Source organism: Dipodomys merriami, unplaced genomic scaffold, assembly GCF_024711535.1.
Source record: "Dipodomys merriami isolate MVZ:Mamm:240054 unplaced genomic scaffold, mDipMer1.0.p SCAF_4, whole genome shotgun sequence".
Taxonomy (NCBI): Eukaryota; Metazoa; Chordata; class Mammalia; order Rodentia; family Heteromyidae; genus Dipodomys; species Dipodomys merriami.
The window spans coordinates 84,303,236-84,327,532 of record NW_027205603.1 but is presented as its reverse complement, the minus strand read 5'-3'; the positions used below and the strand labels follow the sequence as shown (position 1 = coordinate 84,327,532).

General features: G+C 45.9%; 1 long non-coding RNA gene across 1 annotated transcript; it reads left to right on the top strand.

Annotated features, from left to right (window-relative positions):
- Window positions 1–901: 901 nt before the first annotated feature.
- On the top strand, window positions 902–22,924 carry LOC138806337 (uncharacterized). The gene is made up of 3 exons (XR_011365800.1): window positions 902–1,198; window positions 1,809–1,844; window positions 22,771–22,924. It is a non-coding gene; the product is annotated as an uncharacterized lncRNA (long non-coding RNA).
- The last annotated feature ends 1,373 nt before the right edge of the window (window positions 22,925–24,297 follow it).

Here is a 24,297-nt window from a genome sequence, read left to right as displayed (position 1 = left end):
TCCCTTCCTTCCTTCCTTCCTTCCTTCCTTCCTTCCTTCCTTCCTTCCTTCCTTCCTTTCTTCACTTCCCTCTTTCCTTCCTCTCTCCTTCCTTCCTTCCTTCTTTCCCTCTTTCCCTCCTTTTTGTTTTTTTGTTCTTTGTTGGTTGTGGGGCCTGGGTGCTATCCCTGAGCTTTTTCTGCTCAAGCCACAGAGCCACTTCCGGTTTTCTGGTGGTTAATTGGAGATAAGAGTCTCACAACCTGCCCAGGCTGGCTTTGAACCATGATCCCCAGATCTCAGCCTCCTGAGTAACTAGCATTACAGGTGAGCCACTAGCACTTGGCTCTTCCTTTCCTTCTTTCTAGTTTCCTTCCACAATCAGTTCTTGGCATTATGGTTTGATCTGTCTGTCATTTGTCTGGGGCCTAAGATTTTAGGGTTGACAAGACAGAAGCAATTGTTGTCCCCAGGTTACAAACTGAAAAAGGAGCCAGGCACAAAATCACAAGGAAATACATATTTTTTAAAAAATCAGTTGCAAAGTAGAGACATTGCTATGAAGGAAACATACAGAGTGTTGAAGAAAGAATCACAACTAGGAGAGCCTCCTCAGGGAGGTAGTCAGAGTTTGAGGTCAAGGATTCCCCAAAGCATCTCTCTACTCTGACAGCCTGGTCACTTCCTAAAGGCCCAGAGTAGAATATTTCCCTGTTCCCCCACTCCTTCCTGGCTTCATGCTCCAGCCACGCCTTCCTGCAATTATGAGCAGATGGTCCTTCCTAGGCATGACTGCTCCCTACTGAACAATGGTGGATGTTTAGTGGCTTGCCACCATTGACAGTCACAATGCATGCTAGGAGTGACAGTGCCTCCCAAGGGACATTTAGCACTGCCTGGTGGCATTTTTGATGGCCATAATTTGGGGATGGGGTTACTTAGAGAAGGTGTGAAATACCCTGCCAGCCACAGAGCAGCCCCCAACATCAGGGAATTACCCAGGCCCATATGTTAGTGGTGTGCCGAACTTGAATAGCCCTGATTTAGCAGAGCATAGTAGTGCACTTCTTTATTCCCAGCTAGTTGGCAGGCAGGATGAAGATGAAAAGCAGAAGAAGAAATACTTGTCTAGTAAGAGGACAGCCTTGGCTTCAATCATCTCTCCCCAAATAGACAGACAGAATCTATAGACAGACAGAAGCCTGGATCTTCGTCTTAGGTAAAATATCATTACATAATATTGAATGACAAGCTAATGTTTTAATCGAGTAGCCAGATATAACTTGGTTTAGTAACCCATGCCTGCTTCTTTTTCTGGAAACTTCTGAGGGGTAACCCCAAGGCTTCTAGCACATGGTGGTGCACCCAGACCTTTTGGTTCCCACAGAGGATGCAAGAACTCATGCACATGGAAGGCAGTGAGCGCTGGCCGCCTACGCCTTCCTCCTCCCGGGCCCTCTCTCCCTGGCTTCCTTTGGTCTCCATTTCTCCTGATGCAGCTGAAATCCACTTCCTCCAAGGAGCTTAGCAGAGGGCACTGCCTGTCACCCAGGAACATGACTGAGCAAGTTCAAGAGCAAATAGCTGCTCAAGGGATTTGGGCTGAGGAAGGAAGGAAGGAACATTTGGTAAGAACTCTTACTAGAGGCCAAACACTTTTTCCCATTAGAATCCTCAGCACAAAGTTTCAAGAGAAGTATTAATAGCTTGGACCTCTGCTGCTTCTAAAAAGGAAGCAAAGGAGATCCCACAGTTACTGCAAGGAAGTGGCCACACTCAGAGTGAAACTCAGACTCTTTTTCATTGTTGTTGTTGTTTTCTTTTTCCAGTATCGGCTTTGACATCCAGGACCTGGAGCTTGCTAGGTAAGAACTCTTTATCATTTGAACCACATCCCCAGTCCTACACCCCTAGACTTTCTGGTGCTAAAGCTTGTTTGCTAATGTTTGATGATACTAATGTTTGTTCCATCACTTGTCACTTTCACCTTTTCTGCCCTTATTTCAAAATGGAGCCAAGGACTAGTGGCTCACACCTGTAACCAAGCTACTCAGAAGACTGAGATCTAAGGATTGTGGTTCAAAGCCATCCTGGTCAGGAAAGTCCTTGAGATGATTATCTTCAATTAACCAACATAGAGCCAGAAGAGCTGTAGCTCAAGTGGTACAGTTTTTGCTTTGAGCAAAAAAGCTCAGAGACAGCATCCTATGCCTGAGTTCAAGCCCCAGGACAGACACAAAACAAAACAAAAAAAGAGGATATGAGTTTATGAGCTTCCTTTTCTATATATTGTAAATGAAAGTATAAAGAAATCAGGAAACAAAAAAGAGAAATATAATGGTTGATAGGAAAAATTAAATGAAGCAAAGAAAAGTTACTACTACAAAAATGGACCCTTAAGTTTTGTGTGCTTGCTAGATAGATTAGAATTTGATTCTGAATTTCTTAGCAGCCAAGGCAAAGTAGGAAATAGTTCCTGTAATTTGTTCCTAATATTCCTTAGAGCTTAAAATAAAATAATTATATTAAGGTAAGGTGGTAGCCAGACACTGGGGCTCATGTCTGTATTCAGGAGGCTGAGATCTGAGGATCACAGTTAGAAGCCAGCCAGCGGGGCAGAAAAGCTCCTGAAATTCTTTTTTTTTCTGTCAGTTGTGGGGCTTGAACTCTGGGTTTTAGTGCTGTCCCCAAGCTCTTCAGCTTAAGGCTCCCTCTCTACCACTTGAGCCACAGTGCCATTTCCGTTTTTTTTTTTTTTTTTTTTTTCTGGTGGTTTATTGAAGATAAGAATCTCATGGATTTTTCTGCCTGGGCTGGCTTTGAACGACAATCCTCAGATCTCAGCCTCCTGAGTAGTTAGGATTATAAGCCTGAATCACTGGTGCTGAAATTCTATGTCTAGCTAGCCAGAAATAAGCTGGAAGTAGAGCCATGATTCCAGGAGTAGAACATCAGCCTTGAGTGAAAAAACTAAGGGACGACAAGTCGTTTAAATAAGGATACAGGTGGACCCATTGCAACAATGAGAAGTACAAACCGTTATACTGAAAATGAACTTTACAACTTTGGGGGGGGGGGCGGGGAGGATTGGGTGGGGGGGGCAGAGGGAGGATGGGAAGGGATGGGTAGAGGAAACAAAGGAGGAGGTTACAATGCTTTATAAGAAATGTACTCATTATCTTGCCCATGTAATTGTAACCCCTCTGTACAGTATTTTCACAATAAAAAATAAATAAAAATTTAAAAAAAAACAAAAAACTAAGGGACAGAGTCCAGGTCCTGAGTTCAAACTCAGTACAAGCATTAAAAAAAGAAATCAGGGGGGCTGGGAAGGTGGCTCAGTGGTAGAGTGCTTGCCTTGCATGCTCGAGGCCTTGGGTTCGATTCCTCAGCCCCACATAAGCAAAAAGAAAAAAGCCGGAAGTGGCGCTGTGGCTCAAGTGATAGAGTGCTAGCCTTGAGCTGAAGAGCTGAGGGTCAGCGCCCAGGCCCAGAGTTCAGGCCCCACGACTGGACCAAAAAAAAAAAAAAAAAAAAAAGAAATCAGGGGCTGGGAAGGTGGCTCAGTGGTAGAGCACTTGCCTTGCATGCCTGAGGCCCTGGGTTCGATTCCCCAGCACCACATAAGCAAAAAGAAAAAAGCCGGAAGTGGCGCTATGGCTCAAGTGGTAGAGTGCTAGCCTTGAGCTGAAGAGCTGAGGGATAGTGCCTAGGCCCAGACTTCAGGCCCCACAACTGGACCCCCCCAAAAAAAAAAGAAAAAAGAAATCAGGAGCTGGGAAAGTGGCTCAGTGGTAGAGTGCTTGCCTTGCATGCATAAGGCCCACCCTGAGTTCAATTCCTCAGCACCACATAAGCAGCAAAAGCCAGAAGTGGTGCTGTAGCTCAAGTGGTAGAGTGCTAGCCTTGAGCTGAAGAGCTGAGGGACAGGGCCCAGCCCAGAGTTCAAGCCCCATAACTGACAACAACAACAACAAAATCAACAACAACAAAAAAGTAAGATTGTACTCTCTGAATCCGAAGAGATAGTACTATCTGGATATCAGACAGAAGAGAAGTTTTCCTGGCCATGTGGACCCTACATAGATACCTGCCAGAATATGTGACATAAAGAAAAATGCAAAAAGTACTCGAGCCACGCGCTGGCGGTTCACACCTATAATCCTAGCTACTTAGGAGGCTGAGATTGGAAGATCACATTCAAAGCCAGCCGGAGCGAGAAAGTTTAAGACTCTTATCTCCAATTAACTGCCAGAAAACTGGAAGTGGTGCCGAAGCTCAAAGTGATAGAGTACTAGCCTTGAGCAAAAAAGCCCCACAATGAACAAAAAAGAAAGAAAGCAAAGCAAAGAAAAAAGTGCTGTCGAGTCTACCCTTGTAAGGGATCAACAGTCGCCTTTGCCAAGATGCACTTGTTCTGTGTGAGCCCTGTGGCCTGGTCCGTGCTGACGGCCAGGGATGCGGAAGGAGTACCAGAAGGTGGAGGTCGCTAGAGCCCATTTAGGAGTGAGGTGCGGTGTGAGACTGCCACCGAGGCCAGACCTCACTCCTGCTCATTAGGGACCTTGGGCAGGCAATGTGACCTGCCTAGGTTTGCTTACATATCTCAGCATCTAGTAAAAGCATCGTAGTAATCCACCCACTAGGTGGATATAATTGACTATTCAATAATACATATGAAAATGTCTAGCTTGGCTCATAGCAACTAGTCACAACAGCTCTATTTCTTCACCTCGCAAGTGCTGGGATTCTAGGTTTCTACCACCACCATACCAACTCTCCATTTTCTCTTTGCTGTCTCTCTATCTCTCTTGATTCTGAGAGCCATTTATATGGGATATTGGATCTCCTTTTTAATGTAAAGGAACTGGCAAAGCTACTGGATAGATGGTGTTAGATTCACCTGCTATTCTACAGAGAGTCTCAGGGTGATTACAACTCATCACCCCATCAAACTCTCACCCTTCCTTTTCTGTCCACCCCCCACCTTGCACTTGTATTTCTTTCTCTGTATCTCTCTCTTTCTCTCTTTCTGCGAGTAGTAGGGCTTGAACTCAGGGCCTGGGTGCTTTCACTCAGCTTTTTCCACCCAAGGCTGGTATTCTACCACTTGAATCACAGCTCCATTTCCAGCTTTTTGCTGGTTAATTGGATATAAGAGTCTTACATACTTTCCTGACCCAGATGGCTTCAAACCAAAATCTTCAGATCTCAGCCTCCTGAGTTTCTAGGATTACAGACATAAGCCACCAGTGCCAGATAAGTCTGGCTCTCTTACCAATGAATCAGAACATTCTCTGAAAGCAGGTGTTCCAGGACAGACAGGGACCCCAGCGTTCTCTAGAGTTAGATTCATTCATGCTTCCCTACAGCTTAGCTCCAGGCAACTCCTTGCAGTATCTTTCTGTGTGTTCTGGGATTGATGGCTCCAGAACAAGGAAGCACAGTTTAATCACCACTAACTTCCTTCCTGTTGGGTGTCTGCTGTCAGCTGGTCAGACTCTCATTGGCATCTCCTCCTAGTTGAACCAACACTGGGAATAATGAACTAGACATGATGAGTGGGGGCTTTGGCCTGCTGGAGAGGCCGGAGTGCCAGTCCGGGTGGCAGAAGAGGCAGAAGGAACATGGCGCCAAGGACATAGCAGGCCTTTGGAGAGGAGGGCTGGGCCGACAGAAGCCTCCTCCCAAGACCACTGGCATTGTTCCTCCTCTTTTATGTAGCTAATTACTGTTTTTGCAGCTAGGTGAAGTGCTATTGTCGTACAACCTCCAGTCAAACTGCCCCCTACAAACACCCATTATATGTTGTTTTATTTTTGTTTATTCTTATTACTGTAATTATTACTGCTTTTGATATAGGATCTCACTATGTAGTCTAGGCTGGCCTCAAATTTGTGAGCCTCAGCCTCTTGAGTTCTAGGATTAGAGATGTTTGTTACCGCAGTTGCCTCTTTCTTTCTTTCTTCCTTCCTTCCTTCCTTCCTTCCTTCCTTCCTTCCTTTCTTTCTTTCTTTTCTTTCTTTCTTTCTTTCTTCCTTTGTGTAGGGGGGGTACTGGGGGGGGGGGTTGAACTCAGGGCCTGGGTGCTCTCACTTAGTTTTTTTTACTGAAAGCTGGGGCTCTACCACTTGTTATAGCTACACTACTGGTTTGTTTTGGTGGCTAATTAGAGATAAAAGTCTCATAGACTTCCCTGCCTAGGCTGTTTTCGATCTCAGCCTCCTGAGTAGGAAGGATTATAGGTGTGAGCTACCAGTGTTCACCTAATTTTATGTATTTATTCATGTATTTATTTATTCATTCAGTCATTCTGTGCTGGGCATTGAACCCAGGGCCTTTGATATGCTAGACACAAGTTATTCCACTGAACTATGTCTCCAGTTTTTATGGAAATATCCTAGAACAGGCATAGTAGCATACATCATGTAATCTCAGCTTCTCAGGAGGTAGAGACAGGAAGATTTTTTTTTAATTGTATTTTATTTTATTTGAGAACATACTGTACAGAGGGGCTACAATTACATGGGCAGGATAATGCATACATTTCTTACCAAGCATTGCAGCCTCCTCCTTTGTTTACCCTTCACTTCCCTTCCCCGCCTCCCCCCTCCCCCCACCCAATTTTACCCCCCTCCCCCCACCCAATTATACCCCCCTCCCCCCCCCACACCGACATTGTAAAGCTGGTTTTGACATGACATTTTGTACTTCTCATTGTTGCAACAGGTCCACCTGAATCCTTAAACGACTTGTTTGTCCCCATCTCCTCCACATGTTATACTGACATCAAATATAGTGAAAGCGAGGGTTACACTGTGGGGGAGGGACATACAAAGCAACAAAGAAATAATCTTATAAATGCGTTAGAAACACATGCATGAAAGAAACGAAAACATTAAAATACATATTTAAGGGTTCGTTTTCCTAACATCACATTATCTGACCTTTTCCGCTTGACTCATACCTATACTAGATATTGCAAATAAGGGAAACCATGGGACCTATGCTTCTTTGGGCCTGGCTTACTTCACTTAATATAATTTTTTCCAAACCTTTCCATTTCCTAACAAATGGGGAAATGTCATTCTTTCTGATGGAGGCATAGAATTCCATTGTGTATATATACCACATTTTCTTGATCCATTCATCTACTGAGGGGCATCTGGGTTGGTTCCATATCTTAGCTATGGTAAATAATGCTGCAATAAACATAGTTGTGCTGGTAGCTTTAGTGTGGTCTTGTTTGTAAACATTTGGGTAAATGCCCAAAAGTGGGATTGCTGGATCATAGGGGAGATCTATGTGAAGTCTTTTGAGGAACCTCCATACTGCTTTCCAAAGTGGTTGAACAAGTTTACATTCCCACCAACAATGAAGTAAGGTTCCTTTCTGAGACAGGAAGATCTTGAGTCCAGGTCAGCCTGAGATATATAGTGAAACTTTGATTCACAAATGAAATAGTTTGGGGTGTGTGTGTGTGTGTGTGTGTGTGTGTGTGTGTGTGTGTGTGTGTGTGTGTGTGTGTGTGTGTGTGTGTGTGTGTGTGTGTGTGTGTGTGTGTGTGTGTGTGTGTGTGTGTGTGTGTGTGTGTGTGTGTGTGTGTGTGTGTGTGTGTGTGTAGGGTTTTTAGATTTTTGTTTTCCACACTGGCTCTAGCTATGTTGCCCAGGCTGCTTATGAACTCTTGGACTCAAGTGATCCTCCTGCTTTAGCCTCCCAAGCAGCATCCTTCCTTATAAACTGAGCTTTGACAGGGAGGGGGGCGGGGCTGGATGTGCATGTGTGTGTGCACCAGTACTGAAGCTTGAACTCACATTCTTGCTTAGCTTTTTCAATCAAGATTGGTGTTTCTCATAGATTTTCTGCACAGGCTGACTTTGAACTGAGATTCTCAGATCTTAACTTTTTTTTTTTTTTTTTTTTTTTTTGTTGGTCATGGGGCTTAAACTCTAGACTTGGGCGCTGTCCTTGCACTCTTCAGCTCAAGGCGAGTGCTCTATCACTTGGGCCACAGCACCACTTCCGGTTTTCTAGTGGTTTATTGGAGATCAGAGTCTCACGGGCTTTCCTGCCGGGGCTGGCTTTGAACCTCAATCCTCAAATCTCAGCCTCCTGAGTGGCTAAGATCACAGGCATGAACCCAATCTTAACTTTTTGAGTAGCTAAGATTATAGATGTAAGTCACAAGTGTCAGGTATTGAACATCTTTTATTTTATTTTTTATTTTTTTATTTTTTGCCAGTCCTGGGGCTTGAACTCTGGGCCTGGGTGTTGTCCCTGAGCTTCTTTTGATCAAGGTGAGTATTCTACCACTTGAGCCACAGTGCCACTTCCAGATTTTGTGAGTAGTTTATTGGAGATAAGAGTCTTATGGACTTTCCTGCCTGGGATGGCTTTGAACCTCAATCCTCAGATCTTGGTCCCCTGAGTATGTAAGATTACAGGTATGAGCCACTGGTGCCCAGCTTTGAGCATCTTTTATATGCCAGGCATCAAACAAGTTCTAACTCTATACAGAAGTTAAGTATTTGGAATGTCCACTAAGAAAAGAGATACAAAGCAGGCCTGAAAGTATGGCTCAGTGGTAAAGTTCCTATCTTGTAAACACAAGGCTCAGAGTTCAAATTCCATTACCTATAAACAATAAAATGGAAAGAGAGCGAAGAGTTAGTGAGAAGGAGAGCTGAAAAGTTTTTGGTATTTAAGAACCCAAACCTGAAAGTTGAAAGTCCTTTTTCCTGTAGCACTCTAATCCTGCAGCCTCTTTAACCCCATTGTTCTTTGCCAACCCTTAAATCCTATCATTTCTCAGTGGATTATGCCTATAATCCTAGCCTCTCAGGAGACTGAGACCTGAAGATAGAAGTTTGAAGTCAGCCCAAGTAGGAAAGTCTTTGAGACTCTTATCTCTTATTAGCCACCAAAAAGCCAGAAGTAGAGCTGTTGCTCAAGTGATAGAATGCCAGCCTTGAGTGGTAAAAAGCTAATGGATGGATGGGGCTCTGGCTCTGAGTTCAAGCCCCAATGTAGGCACAAAACAAAACAAAACAACCCTCCCCCCCCCAAAAAAAATACACAATCGTAGCAACTATTAAAGAGGTAGGAAAAATTAGCAGCAATCTGGAGACAGCTCCACCATTTAGTTGATGAGTGATGTTGTACTTGTGACGTTACCTCCCTGTGCCTGTTTCTTCACCTGCAAAATAAGTGTAAACAGCACAGTAAAGCTGTAATGCCCATTACAGGAGTTGATTAGATCCTGTGTCCTCACAGGACATAACCAGGGAGAGTTGGCACAGGACACTGTGGTGTGTGTCAACATCATCTTGTAAAGCTGGGCACTGGTAGCTCACACCTGTAACCGTAGCTGCTCAGGAGGTTGAGATCAGAGGCTTGCGGTTCAATAAGCCTACCTTGGGCAAGAAAGTCCGTGAAACTCTTATCTCCAGTTAACCACCAGGGAACCAGAAGTGGTGCTGTGGCTCAAGGTGGTAGAGTGCTGGCCTTGAGCAGAAAAGCTCAGGGACAGTGCCCAGGCCCTGAGTTTAAGCCCCACAACGGACCAAAACAACAACAACACAAAAACAAAACAAAACCCCGATTGTTTTAGAACATAATAACAATTGTAAAGATGAAGCAATGACTAGATTCTAAGAAGCCTGGTCCAGGGTTTCCCCGGCACCTGGAGAGCTTGCTGTGATACTCTCTTCCCAGGCTCTACCCTGGAGAATTTGTGGGGAAAGGCCAGATGTTCATCTGAGGAGATGAACATCTCCACAGCTTCCTGGGCTGCCTGAGGGCCCAATAGGAACCCTGTGGGGTAGCAGGAGATGGTCCCATATAATCTCCTCCTGATTATAGCGACTTGGGAGAACAAGCTAACCAGTGCTTGGGCTTGGGGAGGGGAGGCGTTGGGTAGAGGAAATAACAGGTGCAGAGCAGCCGGAGAGGACAGGTTGAGTCGTGAAAGCAAAGAAGCTTACTGAACCATGATTAGGGGATCGGGTTTGTGAGGCCATGCATTGACTTTAGTTGGAACATAGTTTGTAGCGTGTCCCCAGCACTCTGAACATGCCCGATCAAGTCAGGTGGAAGCTGGCCAGCCAGAACATTGTGCAATTTTGAGTAGTTTGCATTTTGGGGCTGAAGTTATGGTAATTAGAAACCTAAAGCAGCTGCCATGTGAAAAAACCGACTCCAACGGGGCTGGGAAGGTGGCTCAGTGGTAGAGCGCTTGCCTTGCATGCCTGAGGCCCTGGGTTCAATTCCTCAGCACCACATAAGCAAAAAGAAAAAAGCCGGAAGTGGCGCTGTGGCTCAAGTGATAGAGCGCTAGCCTTGAGCTGAAGAGCTGAGGGACAGCGCCCAGGCCCAGAGTTCAGGCCCCACGACTGGACCAAAAAAAAAACAAAAAAACAAAAAAACCGACTTCAAGGGATTTTGTTTTTTCTTTTGGTTGTGAGCTTGAACTCAGGACCTAAGCTCTTTTGCTCAAGGCTTGTGTTCTACCACTTTGAGCCACAGCACCACTTCAGGTTTTCTGATGGTTAACTGGAGATAAGAGTCTCACAAGCGGGCTGGGAAGGTGGTGGCTCAGTGGTAGAGGGCTTGCCTTGCATGCCTGAGGCCCTGGGTTCGATTCCTCAGCACCACATAAGCAAAAAGAAAAAAGCCAGAAGTGGCGCTGTGGCTCAAGTGGTAGAGCGCTAGCCTTGAGCTGGAGAGCTGAGGGACAGCGCCCAGGCCCAGAGTTCAGGCCCCACGACCGGACCCAAAAAATACAAAAAAAAAAGAGTCTCACAAGCAGGGTGTCAGTGACTCATGCCCGTAATCTTAGCTATTCAGGAGGCTGAGATCTGAGGATCACAGTTCAAAGCAACCTGGGCAGGAAAATCCATAAACCTCGTATCTTCAATGAAACACCAGAAAACCTGAAGTGGCACTGTAGCTCAAAGAGCTAGAGCACTAGCCTTGATTATAAAAGCTCAGGGACAGTGCCCAGGCCCTGAGTTCAACAACACCCCCCACCTCCACACCCAGAAAAAGTCTCATAGACTTTTCTTCCCAGGCTGGCTTTGAACCTTGATTCTCAGATCTCAGCTTCCTGAGTAGCTAGGTTTATAGGTGTGAGCCACCGGCACTTGACTTCCAAAGGAATTTTTAGAGGTTATCAGTGGGTCCCCTGTTGGCAGCCCCCTATCTCCACTCCCAGTTATTTTAGGGGAGAAGGAAAATAGGAGCATCTACTAGACTTAAAGAAAATGACAGATGATATTCAACAGTCTGAAGTTTGGCAACACTGGCTGGGAAAGCCTCTGGAGGAATAACATTCTCAAAGCTCACTCTAACATCCTGAAGAGAATGGGATCTTGATTCAAATTCTTCCCTACAACTGAACATCCTTTGACAACCTACCTATTTCTGCAGAGACAGTCACGCAAAGAGAAAGGGACGTGATGTGGGAGAAGTGTTAGGCTCAGAGTAAGCCCTGAAATGACAATAAAGAGGAAGCCCCAGGCAGGAGACAGGAAGGATACTTCTCACTTGGGAGAAACTATCTGAAGGGTGTATGCCTAGGACATTTGACTAAGGGCTGAGAATTTTGTTCAGATTGGAGGGGTGACTCTGATGGTCAGGCACCCTGAAAGCACAGAGTGAAGAAATGCTTGCTGGCATGGGCTAGGGAAGCCCAGGAGGAATTTCCTTACATGTGAGATGCATGTGCAAGCCCACATACCCACAGTCCCCCTGAACAGCCTGATAACAACCATTCGTAGCTGTGAGGAAGAAGGAAGAAAAGGAGGCAATGGTAGGTGGGAAGTGGGAAGGGAAAGTTAGGTCAAAAAGGGAAAGTAGAGGGCTTGGGTGTGGTGTGCCATGCAGTGGCCTGCTAGTAAGAAGCAAACTGGCTTCCAGTAAGTTGATCTCCGTGCTGTCCTTTTGTGGACTCTTGTGAGTCCAGGGTGCACTTCTGAGCACTTACTGTATGCAGTAAGTGAGAAGTTGATCTATGCTTCAAATGGAGCCCTGGAAGTGCTGGTATACTTGCACAGGGTTGGATTGTGTCCTCAGATTGCTGTCCACCAGGAACCTCACAATGTCACCTCATTGCCAGATGTGGTGGTGCACTCTGTCATCTTAGCCACTGGCAGAACTCCAAGGTCAAAGCCAGCCTGGGCAATGGTCTGGAGAACTCATCTCAAAAATCAAATTCAAGCTGTGTGCTGGTGGCTCACACCTGTAATCCTAGCTAATCTGGAGGTTGAGATCTTTTTTTTTTTTTTTTTTTCGGCCGTGGGGCTTGAACTCTGGGCCTGAGCGCTGTCCCTCAGCTCTTCAGCTCAAGGCGAGCGCTCTACCACTTGAGCTACTGCGCCACTTCCGGTTTTATTGGAGATAGGAGTCTCACGGTCTCTCCTGCCCGAGCTGGCTTTGAACCACGATCCTCAGATCTCAGCCTCCTGAGTAGCTAGGATTACAGGCATGAGCCACCAGCACCCGGCATGGAGGTTGAGATCTTGAGAGCTGTGGTTCCAAGCCAGCTGAGGCAAGAAAGCCCTTGAGACTCTTATCCCCATTTAGCCACCCGAAAACTGGATGTGATACTGTGGCTCAAAGTGGTAGAGCACTAGCCTTGAGTGAAAAGGCTCAAGGGACAGCGCCCAGATCTGAGTTCAAGCCCCACAACCAACATAAATGAATGAATGAATGAATAAATAAGTAAATAAATAAATAAATTCATGCACACAAATAAAACAAAACCCCAAACCGATTGAGGGCTTAGTTCAAATGGTAGAAGGCTTATGTAGAGAGAAGCTTTGAGTTCATTTCCCACACCTCAAAAAATACGATGAAAGCCGGGCGCCAATGGCTCACCCCTATAATCCTAGCTACTCAGGAGGTTGAGATCAGAGGATCACGATTCAAAGCCACCCGGGGCAGGAAAGACTGTGAGACTCTTATCTACAATAAACCACTCAGAAAACCAGAAGTGGCGCTGTGGCTCAAGTGGTAGAGCGCTGGCCTTGAGCTGAAGAACTGAGGGACAGCGCCCAGGTCGAGTTCAAGCCCCAGGAATGAACATCTCCCCCACCCCCCAAAGAAAAAATACAATGAGGTGACCTTGTGTGATTTTTGTTTGTTTGCAGAGCTAAGGTCATGTGTTAGGTCATGCTGGGTTTGGTTAGGCCCTGACTTCTCTCCTTGATAAAAGAGGGACACCCGTGATACATACATTTGCAAGGGAGAGGACACCATGCAGACAGCAGCGGAGGTGTCAGTGAGACACCGGAAAGCTCAGGAAAGCCAAGCATGGCTGGCACTGGGAGCTGGGAGAGGCGGGGAAGGCCCGACCCATGGTACCTTCAGAGGAGCCCAACCTGCTGCCTGACACCTTGGTTGCAGACTTCTGATCTCTAGAATGCTTAAAATACATGTCTGTGGTTGTAAGCAACTCTGTTCAATTTGTCAGCCCTGATAAATTATTACTAGAAAAAGACAACACAGGATCTCTCTGCAAGCTGTGCAATGTGCTATGTCCATGGGAGCTTCTAGGTATCAGAACTGTGGCTCAGGTGGAAGAATGCTTGCCAAGCAAGCATGAGGTTGTAGGTTCAATCTCAGCACCACAAAATAAATAAATAGAAATATGTTGGACATACACCCAGGTTTGCCCAAGACAAAACAGTCTTAATCATTCAAAATAGCTCCTTTCTTCTCAGGGATATCCTGGTTTGTATTGGATTGGTTTTATCTTTGGCTTTTGAAATTTGAAATGATAATGTATGTCTTTCAAAGGACAATTTCCTTCAACTTTCCTACAGGGGGTGAGGGGTGGGGGTCCCAATTTGAGAGCCACTGTAGGGGTGAGGGTAGACACTGACTCATTTTCAAGCAATGCAGCCTACAGTTTTGGAACAAGGTCTCTGGCATCAGACCAAACTGGGATTATATCTAATGTCCACCTCCTATTAGCTACATGACCTTGGCGTTCAATGGCTGCTCTTCTCCATTGCTGAGAGCCGGTTTTCTCATTAATGCAATTAAGCTAATTGTATTGCACAATGCAGAGAACCATTGAGATGATTGGGTGGTATGCATGCAATCATTGCTATACCCATCATCATCATCATGATTTCTTTAAGAGTCATTTAAAAAGATCTCAGAACTATGCTTCAGTTGTGGAGAGTTTGTTTGGATGTCACCGGAAGGAGTGGATTTGGATTTCCAGACAGTGGGAGTAGAGCCACGACAGGGCACAGACCACCCACTATCAGCTGTGTTGGGGAATGACCTTCAGGACACAGCCTCCCTCACTGTAGATAAAAGAGAAAAACAAAAACAAAATATGTAGCAGAGGAGATGACAAGACACACTCAAAAGAGGTTATGGGCCCGGAATTTGTGTGCGGTACCTTGTTATGACTTTCAGTGTTCCTGTCTCTTTGTTACATTTTGTTTTGGAGATTGGGGTTGCCTTAGTCCACAGCAAAGCAATCATACGATAACATTGTGTGTGTGTGTGTGGGGGGGGGTGGATTCCGAAGAAAACTCCATCCTTCAGGGATTTTTTACTTGCAAGGAATAGAAAGTTCTACTGGTTCATTTAGCCCTGGGAGAGATTTTCTGCTTCCAAGCTCTAGAGCTGCTGGAGACAGGAGTTAGAGAGGCAAGGCAGGCTGGCACAGAGCCGGAGGGATGCAAATTGGCCATGGACATTGCAGATAGGATCCAAACTCAGCTTTTTCTAGCCTGGCTATCTCTTCAGCTAGAAGAGGGCAAGACAGTCTAGCAGCCTTCCAGGCCCACCCACAGAGGGTTAGAAGAAATGCCAAAAGGGGATGGAGGGAACAGTAGTAAAGAAGATAAAAGACTATCAGCAGCCCCAGAGTCTGCATCTTAAGGGGTCTGTAAAAATGGCCTGAGGATTTCGTTTCTATCTCAAAGGGCTCTGGAGATATATGGGTTCTACATACAATCCCACCCTGTCGGGACTCAAAGCTTTTTTTTTTTTTTTTCATTTTAAAAATAAGTCTACCACCTTCCCAACCAGAATGTTCCCTGGCCCCTGGCAGTTCCCATTCCTCTGATCTCTCATTTCCTGGTGTTTAACCTCCCCCGACCTCCCACCCTGTGATCACAAATGGAGAGGGGAATCAGAGATCAGTTTCTGGGCTCCGATGCTCGAAAAGGCCCACCAGTCAAGCCCGCAGGCCAGCAGGAGAGGCGTTCCGTGACAGCTTCCAAATTTATGGTGGAAAAGGCAGTAGTCCCAGTGTCTGGAAGATTTGTGAGGTGAAGGAAATGACAGCCTGGTTTGTTAAGAGAAGCGGGAGCGGCCTGCCAGGCTCCTGGAAAAACCACCTCAGGATTCCTGTCTGGCCAATGTGACTCCCGGGATCGATCAAGGCACTGAGGACCAAAGAGGAGGTTTATATCTGGCTCTGTGTGCCTCACACTGAGGTGCCATTGAACTTGGGTGGGACTCACACCTTACCGGCTGCTTCTGTGGGGGGGGCTCACAGGAGACTTTCAGTGTCACACCGGGTGATCTGAGTTCAAAGAGGCTGAGGTGGCCCTTCCAGGGTGAGGCTGGCTCCTGCTACCGTGGCTTTGCTTGTAGTAAGTAAGACTTGTTCAAGGACCTTAGCAGGGTGCGAGGTCAGTGGTGGAGGCTGGCTGGAGAAAGAGCAGACCACAGTCCAACTTTCCTATCTTTCGACCATGCTTGCATCCCTCTGTCTTCTTTTCTGTGGCAGTGGACAGAGTCACTCACCATGTGGACCCAGTGAGAAAATGCTCAGAGGGTACTCTGTACAGTAAGGCATTTAGAAAACACCAGTAATCCTAGCTGCTCAGAAGACTGAGATCCGAGGATCTTGGTTTGAAGCCATGGTAGGCAGACAAATTGGACAGACTCTGTGTGTGTGTGTGTGTGTGTGTTGTGTGTATGTGTGTGTGTGTGTTGTGTGTGTGTGTGTGTGTGTGTGTGTATGTGTGTGTGTGTCCCCGCGTATGGGCGCGCTGGGCCTTTAACTCAGGACTTGGGCACTGTCCCTGAGCTTCTTTTGCGCAAGGCTAGCATTCTACCACTTGAGCCACAGAGCCACTTCTGGCTTTTTTTGTTTATGTGGTTCTGAGAAATCAAACCCAGGACTTCACGCATACTAGGCAAGCACTCTACCACTATACCACATGCCCAGCCCAATGCTATTATTTTTATTATTACTGACACACGTCCCATTTGGGTGGCCTGAATATTTATGGCTCCCTATACTTCCTGACACTCATTACTTACAGGGCACTGAAGCCTAGAGGAAGTGGTAGCTGTGTGGAAAACCTTTTGCCTTGGCACTTAGCACTGTGACTTGATCATAATACCCCCATGACTGCTGCCATGATTCTTGGACACAGCCAATCATGAGAGTACTATGCTTTTCCCTTCTATGGAGTTTACCTTTGGACAATCCAAAGCCAGGCATCAAAGGCCTTGATCACTTAGCTTAGGGCCTATCTATGGGTCTTATCCAGGGACTGAAGTCCTCTTATCCTTTCTACGCCTTCCTCTTTGGCTTAATTCCCCTAGTGTGTCTCCTCCTGTCCTGCAGCCGGGTCTCAGAATGTATGGTGGACCTAACTTACACTCATCCTTCAGATCATGGCTGAACAGTTTCCCTGAGTTCTAAGGCTGTCTGACCCCTCCATAACACAGTACTTCCTCACTCTCTGCTTTGTGCCTTTGAATGTATTCAGTTGATTATTTGTGTAGATACTTGTTCGGTGTGCCCCTTTTGCGCTAGATGATTGGCTCTGGTTCTTCCATGCGAATACTCTTTCATACAGAGGAAGTACTGGAAGAGTGTTGACTGGAGCAGTCTGGGTGTGAGGATAAGCACATCATGGACCTGAGAACTGGGCCAGTTTATAAAGTCCATCACAGGCCCTAGTTGCCTCCTAATATTAGAGAGAATCCTGTGTTCCATGAAAGCAAGGGAACAAATCCTGCCTCCCAGAATGTGTGAGAGTGAGTGACAGTGGAACCCTGGGCTGTAGCAGTCCAGAACAAGATCACATGGAAAGGGGGAATGAGGCACTGGACATCATGGAGGGTTTCTGGGAAAGGGTGACATTCCAAGATGAGAGGGGATAGGGGAGTGAGAAGCATGTCATCTGAGACAGCAGGGAAGAGAGCAGACATGCAAGGGCAGAAGGTGCCTGGCATTTCAGATAAACTTGGTAGTCTTCAATGAGACCGTAGCCTTGCTCAGAGGAGTGATGTAACAGCAGGTAAGGTAAACATGCCATCCAGGGCACAAACCAAGAACAGGTACAAAGAAATTTGGACTTTATAATCAGAGGAAAGAGAGCCACTAAATGCGCTTGCATCAGACAGTGATCTGATCAGTTTGCTTAAAAAAAAAATCCTCTCTTTTGTGACAAGATCTCATTACAAACACACACACACACACACACACACACACACACACACACACACACACACACACACACACACACACACACACACGAGGCTCGCCTAGACTCATGTTTCTCCTGCTTCAGTCTCTCAAGCGACAGGATTGCAACCCTGGCTAAGAATCAAGTTTATCAAACCTCTAGATTCTTCAGTGTCTCAATCTCTGAGGGGCTAGGGCTGTAATTAGCTAGAGTTCAACTAGGGTACTTCTGTGCTTTTTCTGTTCTCACCTTCCACCTGACCCTGGTCAGTCTTATGATCCCAGCTCTACCACTGCAGGGCTGGGAAATAAGCCAAACATCTGGCCTCTGAGTGCCCATGTGACTCCAGGAAAGATCTTTCCTGAGGCTTTTGTCTGGAGAACACGGAGGGGCTTTTATTCTTGAAGAGCCCAGGTGAACCCAGCATAGCCAGCCATTGTCTGCCCCAAGTGGGAAAGCCCTACCCAAGAGGGAGCTGTAGAGAAAATGCTGGAGTTCTTGTTTAAGCCCCAACATCGAATGACCCCTTATTTGTTCAGCTCTATAACAAGATTATATAACAAGATCGCTGGTGTGGGACTTCGTGCCTGGTCATCAGGATAAAAGACAAAGGCACTCTCCTTGTCCTTTAGCCTCTACCAAGGTAGAAAGAGAATTGAACAGTTTATTAGTTACAGGTGGGTGAGTCCAGTGATCAAGGTAGAGAGCTGCCCTGCTGTGAAGTCATCACTCTGAAGAAGCTTTACCTGGAAGGGGAGAACACATTCCTTCACACGTTGGCCAGGTACAGGCCACACAGATGAACGCTGCAGGCAGTGAACTGACCTGCCCTTCCAGCCTACAACCAACTGTATGGGTTCCCCGCTTCCTGTCTTTTCAGTTCTCCTCGGGTCTTTCTCAAATGATCTCTTCTGACTTACCATATCAAAATCTAATCAAGCAAACCAAACCCAACCAAAATCCCGCCCTTCATTGCAGGCATCCATCCATAGCCTTCCTCCTGGCTGGAAAAGGTGGTAAACTTCACTTCCACTTCGTCTCCTGTTCACCTACATGGCCATCACATCAGCTAAGTGTCTCCTTCAGTCATTCAGAGTGATGGAGTTGCTCTTGGATGCTGAGCACTGAGGAGTCACTACTGAATGAGACCCAGGAGGCTCCATTACTGTTGCTCTAAGGGCAGGACCAGGGGTTTCCATGACAATCGAGTAGTGTGAGCATGGCCAGAGCATGGCCTTGCCTAGCTGTCAGAGAATAGTAGAAGGTGAACCAGGAGGCTGAGCAACAGTATGCCACGCTGTTGAGTTGGGGTGTTTGGTGGATGGGTGGGTGATGGGTGAGCAGCAGAGATTAAAGATGGATATGATCCAGAAGGACATCCATGGAAGGAAGAAAGATGGCTGGAGTTGCACTGCAGGTGACAGAGCTTCTGGAAACCTCACCACATCCTCCAGGGTGCATTAAAACACACTGTGTGCATTGCTCAAGATTCTAATTCCGCTTATGTGGCTGGGCTAGTAACAAATTCACAGGTGAAGTCAAGTCCACTTATGTGGCTGGGTTAGTAACAAATTCACAGGTGAAGTCAAGGCTGTTGGCCACAGAATCACACATGTTGGAAGTTCTGGAGAAAGCATTGAAGAAAAGCCAGGCATAGAAGCAGAGGTAGGAGGCAGGTGGATTGTAAATTGAGGCCAGCCTGGTATACATGGAGAGACTCTGTTTCAAAAAAAAAAAAAGAAAAAGAAAAAGAAAATGGAAGGAAGGAAGAAAAGAGAGGGAAGGAGAAAAGATGGGAGGGAGAAATGAAGAAAGGAAGGAAAGAAGAAAGAGAGGAAGGAAAGAAGAAAAGAAAGGAAGGAAGGAAGGAAGTGAGGAAGGAAAAGTCTTTTTTTTTTTTTTTTGGGTCCGGTCGTGGGGCCTGAACTCTGGGCCTGGGCACTGTCCCTCAGCTCTTCAGCTCAAGGCTAGCGCTCTACCACTTGAACCACAGCGCCACTTCTGGCTTTTTTCTTTTTGCTTATGTGGTGCTGAGGAATTGAACCCAGGGCCTTGAGCATGCAAGGCAAGCATTCTACCACTGAGCCACCTTCCCAGCCCCTGAAGGAAGGAAAAGTCTTATGTGGGGACAAAGATGAACTCCAGGCTGCTGGTGATAGACTGAACTCATGGAATGAAGGAGTGGAGTTTGAGTAGGGCTGGGAGGAGGTATGACCCAGAATAACTTCTCCATTGCTAAGTCTAGCAGAATCTTATAGCTGTGTGTGATCCTTCTTGCTGCCTTTAATGTGTCTCTTATAGAGAAGCTTCCTCCTTGGCAATAGCTCTTCCCTTTATACTACTGTGGATACCTTTACCTTAGGCCTTTTCTTTCTTTCTTTTTTTTTTGTTGGTCATGGGGCTTGAACTCTGGGCTTGGGCGCTGTCCCTGTGCTCTTCAGCTCAAGGCAAGTGTTCTACTGCTTGAGCCACAGTGCCACTTTCGGTTTTCTAATGGTTTATTGGAGATAAGAGTTTCATGGCCTTTCCTGCCCAGGCTGACTCTGAACCTTGATCCTCAGATCTCAGCCTCCTGAGTAGCTAGGATTACAAGTGTGAGTCCCCGGAGCCCAGCTGCCTTTGGCCTTTCTTTCCACATTTCCAGAATTCTGTTCTTAATTCTATGTTGGGGAGGTGAGTAGGGGGAGAGTAAGTACCAGTGATTGAAACACCCCCTCTTGCCCACCCCCATATAGGAACTGCTCTGTTAGAAAAATCCCTTAGGCTCTCTGGCTGAGAGTGTAACTCATTAGCACAACCCTTGCATAGCACATGTAGATTCTGGAACCCTGGCTGTGGCAAAGAGTAAGCTATCGATAGGTAGGTAGGTAGATGGATGGATGGATAGATAGATAGATATACACACATATATATGTATGCATATAAATTGGAGGGGGCATGGCTCATGCCTATAAGCCTACCTAATCTAGAGGCTGAGCTCTGAGAATCAGGGTTCCAAACCAGATTGGGTAGGAAATCTATAAGACTTTTTCCTCTAATGAACCACCAAAATGTCTGAAGTGGAGCTGTGGTTTCAGTAGCAGGATATTCTGCACTAGTCTGTATTCTACACTAGTTTTCTGACTTGTTAATCTCAGTATTTCTTCCTAGCCCCAGCCTAGTGTGAATCCACATTGAAGATGTTCAATAAATATTTGTAACCAAATGGATTTTTCTTGCTAATAGCATCTCCCAGCTTAGTGAATGCCATTCAATTGATCTTTCAAAATTTCAGTCTTGCTGGACACTGGTGGCACATGCCTGTCATCCTAGCTACTCAGGAGGCTCAGATCTAAGGATCATGGTGCAAGCCTGCCTGGGTAGAAAAGTCCCTGATAATCTCCAATTAACCATTCAAAAATTGGAAGTGGAGCTGTGGCTCAAAGTGGTAGAGTGCTAGCCTTGAGCAAAAAAGCTCAGGGAGCCGGGCGCTGGTGGCTCACGCCTGTAATCCTAGCTACTCAGGAGGCTGAGATCTGAGGATCGTGGTTCAAAGCCAGCCCGGGCAGGAGAGACCGTGAGACTCCTATCTCCAATAAACCACCAGAAAACCGGAAGTGGCGCTGTAGCTCAAGTGGTAGAGCGCTCGCCTTGAGCTGAAGAGCTGAGGGACAGCGCCCAGGCCCAGAGTTCAAGCCTCACGGCCGACCAAAAAAAAAAAAAAAAAGCTCAGGGACAGCACCCAGGCCTTGAGTTCAAGCCTCCCAACTGCCAAAAAAAAAAAAAAAAAAAAAAAAAAAAAAAACTTCTCATCTGGAAAATAGACATTATCTTATTTTACAAGATAATGCATGTGCAGTATCTGACAAACAGTAAACATTAACTACTGTTGTATTGTTGGTTCTGGTTGGTACTTTGGACCAACCATTTAACTTGTCTAAACTTTGGTTTTGTCACATTCCACAATTGTTCTGCAGTGAGAGGCTGTAGTGGGGGTCCGGTGAGATGAACAGAGGGGCCTTTCTACAGGGCTAACGCTTTCTCCAGGCACGCCCTTTCTCCACCCTTACAGATCTCTGACTACACTGGAAGGTTTATCCCTTAATGGGCTGATGGGAGACAATGAGAAGAAAGTGTTGGAGATTGTGGCCCTAGCTCCTAGCCATTGTTTCAAAACAAAGAACATTCCTTTCAGCTTCAGAAGGTCCTCATCCCATTAACACTTGTTACCCCCAGTCAGTCTTCCTAAAGAGCTTAGAGTAGACTAATATTGAATTAAATAAAACTGGGGGGTGGGGGGCAAGGAATCCACTCAGAGTCATTTAGCATCACCTCACATCACTTTGATAAAGCTAGCATTATTGGGTGTTTCTTTGAAATTTTGTTTCTAAAGTTTGGCTGAAAGAGCCAAAACCAAAAGAAGCAAATGCTGCAGTGTTGGTAACGCTCATGCCCTTTTAGGTTCACTTTATTTTATTGTAATGCTGAGGAACAAATCCTGGACCCCACACATGCTGGGTAAGTGTGCTAACATTGAGCCACACTCTAGATTTAGCTTTATTTTAATCAAATGAGTCCATGTCCCATGTCCTGGTTCTGCTGATTGTGTTTCTACTTTCCGACTTTGAAAGGAGCCTGAAATTATCTATAACCTAAAATGAGTTTTTGTTGCTGTTTGTTTGCTTTTTGTTGATAGGGTGGCTTGAACTCAGGGCCTGGGTGCTATCCCTGAGCTCTTTTGCATAAAGCAAGTGATCTACCACTTTGAGTCATAGCTCCACTTAAGTTTTTTGAATGCTTAGTTGGATATAAGAGTCTCACAGGGACTTTTCTGCCCAGGTTGGCTTTGAACCACAGTCTTCAGATCTTAGGCATGAGCCACCAATGTCTGGCAAGGGTTTTTTTGTTTTTTGTTTTTGCCAGTCCTGGGGCTTGAACTAAAGGCCTTGGCACTGTCCCTGAGCTTCTTTTGCTCAAAGCTAGCACTCTACCTCTTGAGCCACAGCACCACTTTCGACCTATTCTGTTTATGTGGTACTGAGGAATTGAACACAGGGCTTCATGCATGCTAGGAAAGCACTCTACCATTGAACCACATTCCTAGCCCCTGTTTTGTTTTTTTTGAAGAGAGATTTCATCTTGTATTTGCAGATAGGCTTGGGGGAGTTCTCTTCCAGCATTTTCTAACCTAAAGGAGTCTTTATGGCTGGGGAAAAAAATGTTTCAGGGTCCCTAATATGTGAGCCCCCCAAAAGATGATTGACTGAGCTAATCATAGGTTATTGTAAACACACCAGAGAAAAGTTGCCTCGTGTAGGTTAAAAGAAATTTTTTTTCCCCTGTCTTCTTTCTCAAGGTTTGTTCCAGAGCCTGTGGTAGACTATTGGAGAACTCTGCTTATCTTCCAAGCTAGGAGTAGTCATAAGGATCAGCCTGGGATTGTGAGAACTTCGTTCACTTTAAAGTTTGAATGACTGCTTTTATAATGTTGGTCTCCTTCCCTGTTTCTAAGTGGCAGCATAAATAACAATTCCTTCCTCTTTATAGATTCCATCCGGGAATAAAAGCATCCCAGAAATCCCTTGGGGCAGCCCTTCCTTCTTGTGTTGGAGTAAATGACAGAGACATTATAACCCCCTCTCTTCTATATACCAAAACTGCAAGCTCTTCCCCTCTTCCCCTCCTCCCCTCTCTAATCTTGATTATTATCTACAAATTAGATTGCACAGTGGCACAGACCCCTGGGGGCTCTCTAGATGGGCTGTGAAAGCCAATTTGTGCCTTGTGCTCAAGACCAGCCTGACTTTCTGGAAGGAAATTGACATGGGTCCTGTTTGGGGACTGTGCCCTGGCTGGGCAAAGCTAAGAAGTGGGCTAACAGGGGGTTGGAATGCTTCCGTTCTGTTCCCACAGCCAAGCCCCTGAATCTTTAGTTGTTTCCTGATCTTGTAGAAAGGGGAGTTGTTGTCCTAGCAAGGAAAACTCTCTCCTGCTCCTTGGGCTTGCCTGGACTTAGTGATTCAACCTAACACCTTTCTAGTTCCCAAGTGAGTCACTCCAGGGCTGCACTCCAGCCTGCGACCACAAAGGGGCAAAGAGGGAACCGTTTAAGAGCGCCTCCACTTTTGTAACCCTTTGAACTTCTTAATGTCTGGGGGATTGCATTTTCCTTTGAATTTAGGATATAGGGCTTGAAGCAGGAGGACAGAACAAGATGTTAAGGGCCTGAATGGATGATTCTAGGGGGTCAAAGATAGTAATTACTTTCTGGTTTCTAAGTGATGGTGGATTAAAAATCCCAAAGACTATCTGGCTAACTGAGACAAGGAGATAATTAGAAGCTGGACAGGAGCTGGGAGCTCATGGTTGGCTCATGCCTGTAATCCTAGCCACTCAGGAGGCTGAGAGTCACAGTTTGGAACCAGCCAGTTTGAAAAATCTGAGACTCTTATCTCCAATTAACCATCCCAAAGCCGCAAAAAACAGAGGTGTGGCTCAAGTGGTAGAGCCCAAACAAAGTAGCCAAGAGATAGCTTGAGTTCAAGCCCCAGTATGGCCGAGCACACATGAGGGCTCAGACAGACACACACACACAAAGAACATCAAAGATAACTTCTCACTAGTGTAGCCAGTGTTCCAGTTTCTGGTTTAGGCCATGGGTTTTCAAAGGCTTATAATTAATTAATAAGACATCCATTGAAAAAATGCTTTCTCGTGAACTAATGCTGAGCATGTGTCATAAGCGTGTGAAAGTGGTTGGGTAGGAGCGTTTGCAAGTCTCTAAAATACTGACTCACATGACAAAAACTAAGTATGTTCTATTTTATGATCTGGATAAGTGTTTCCAAACTGCCTTCTTCCCAGGAGCAAGCAGAAAATGGAT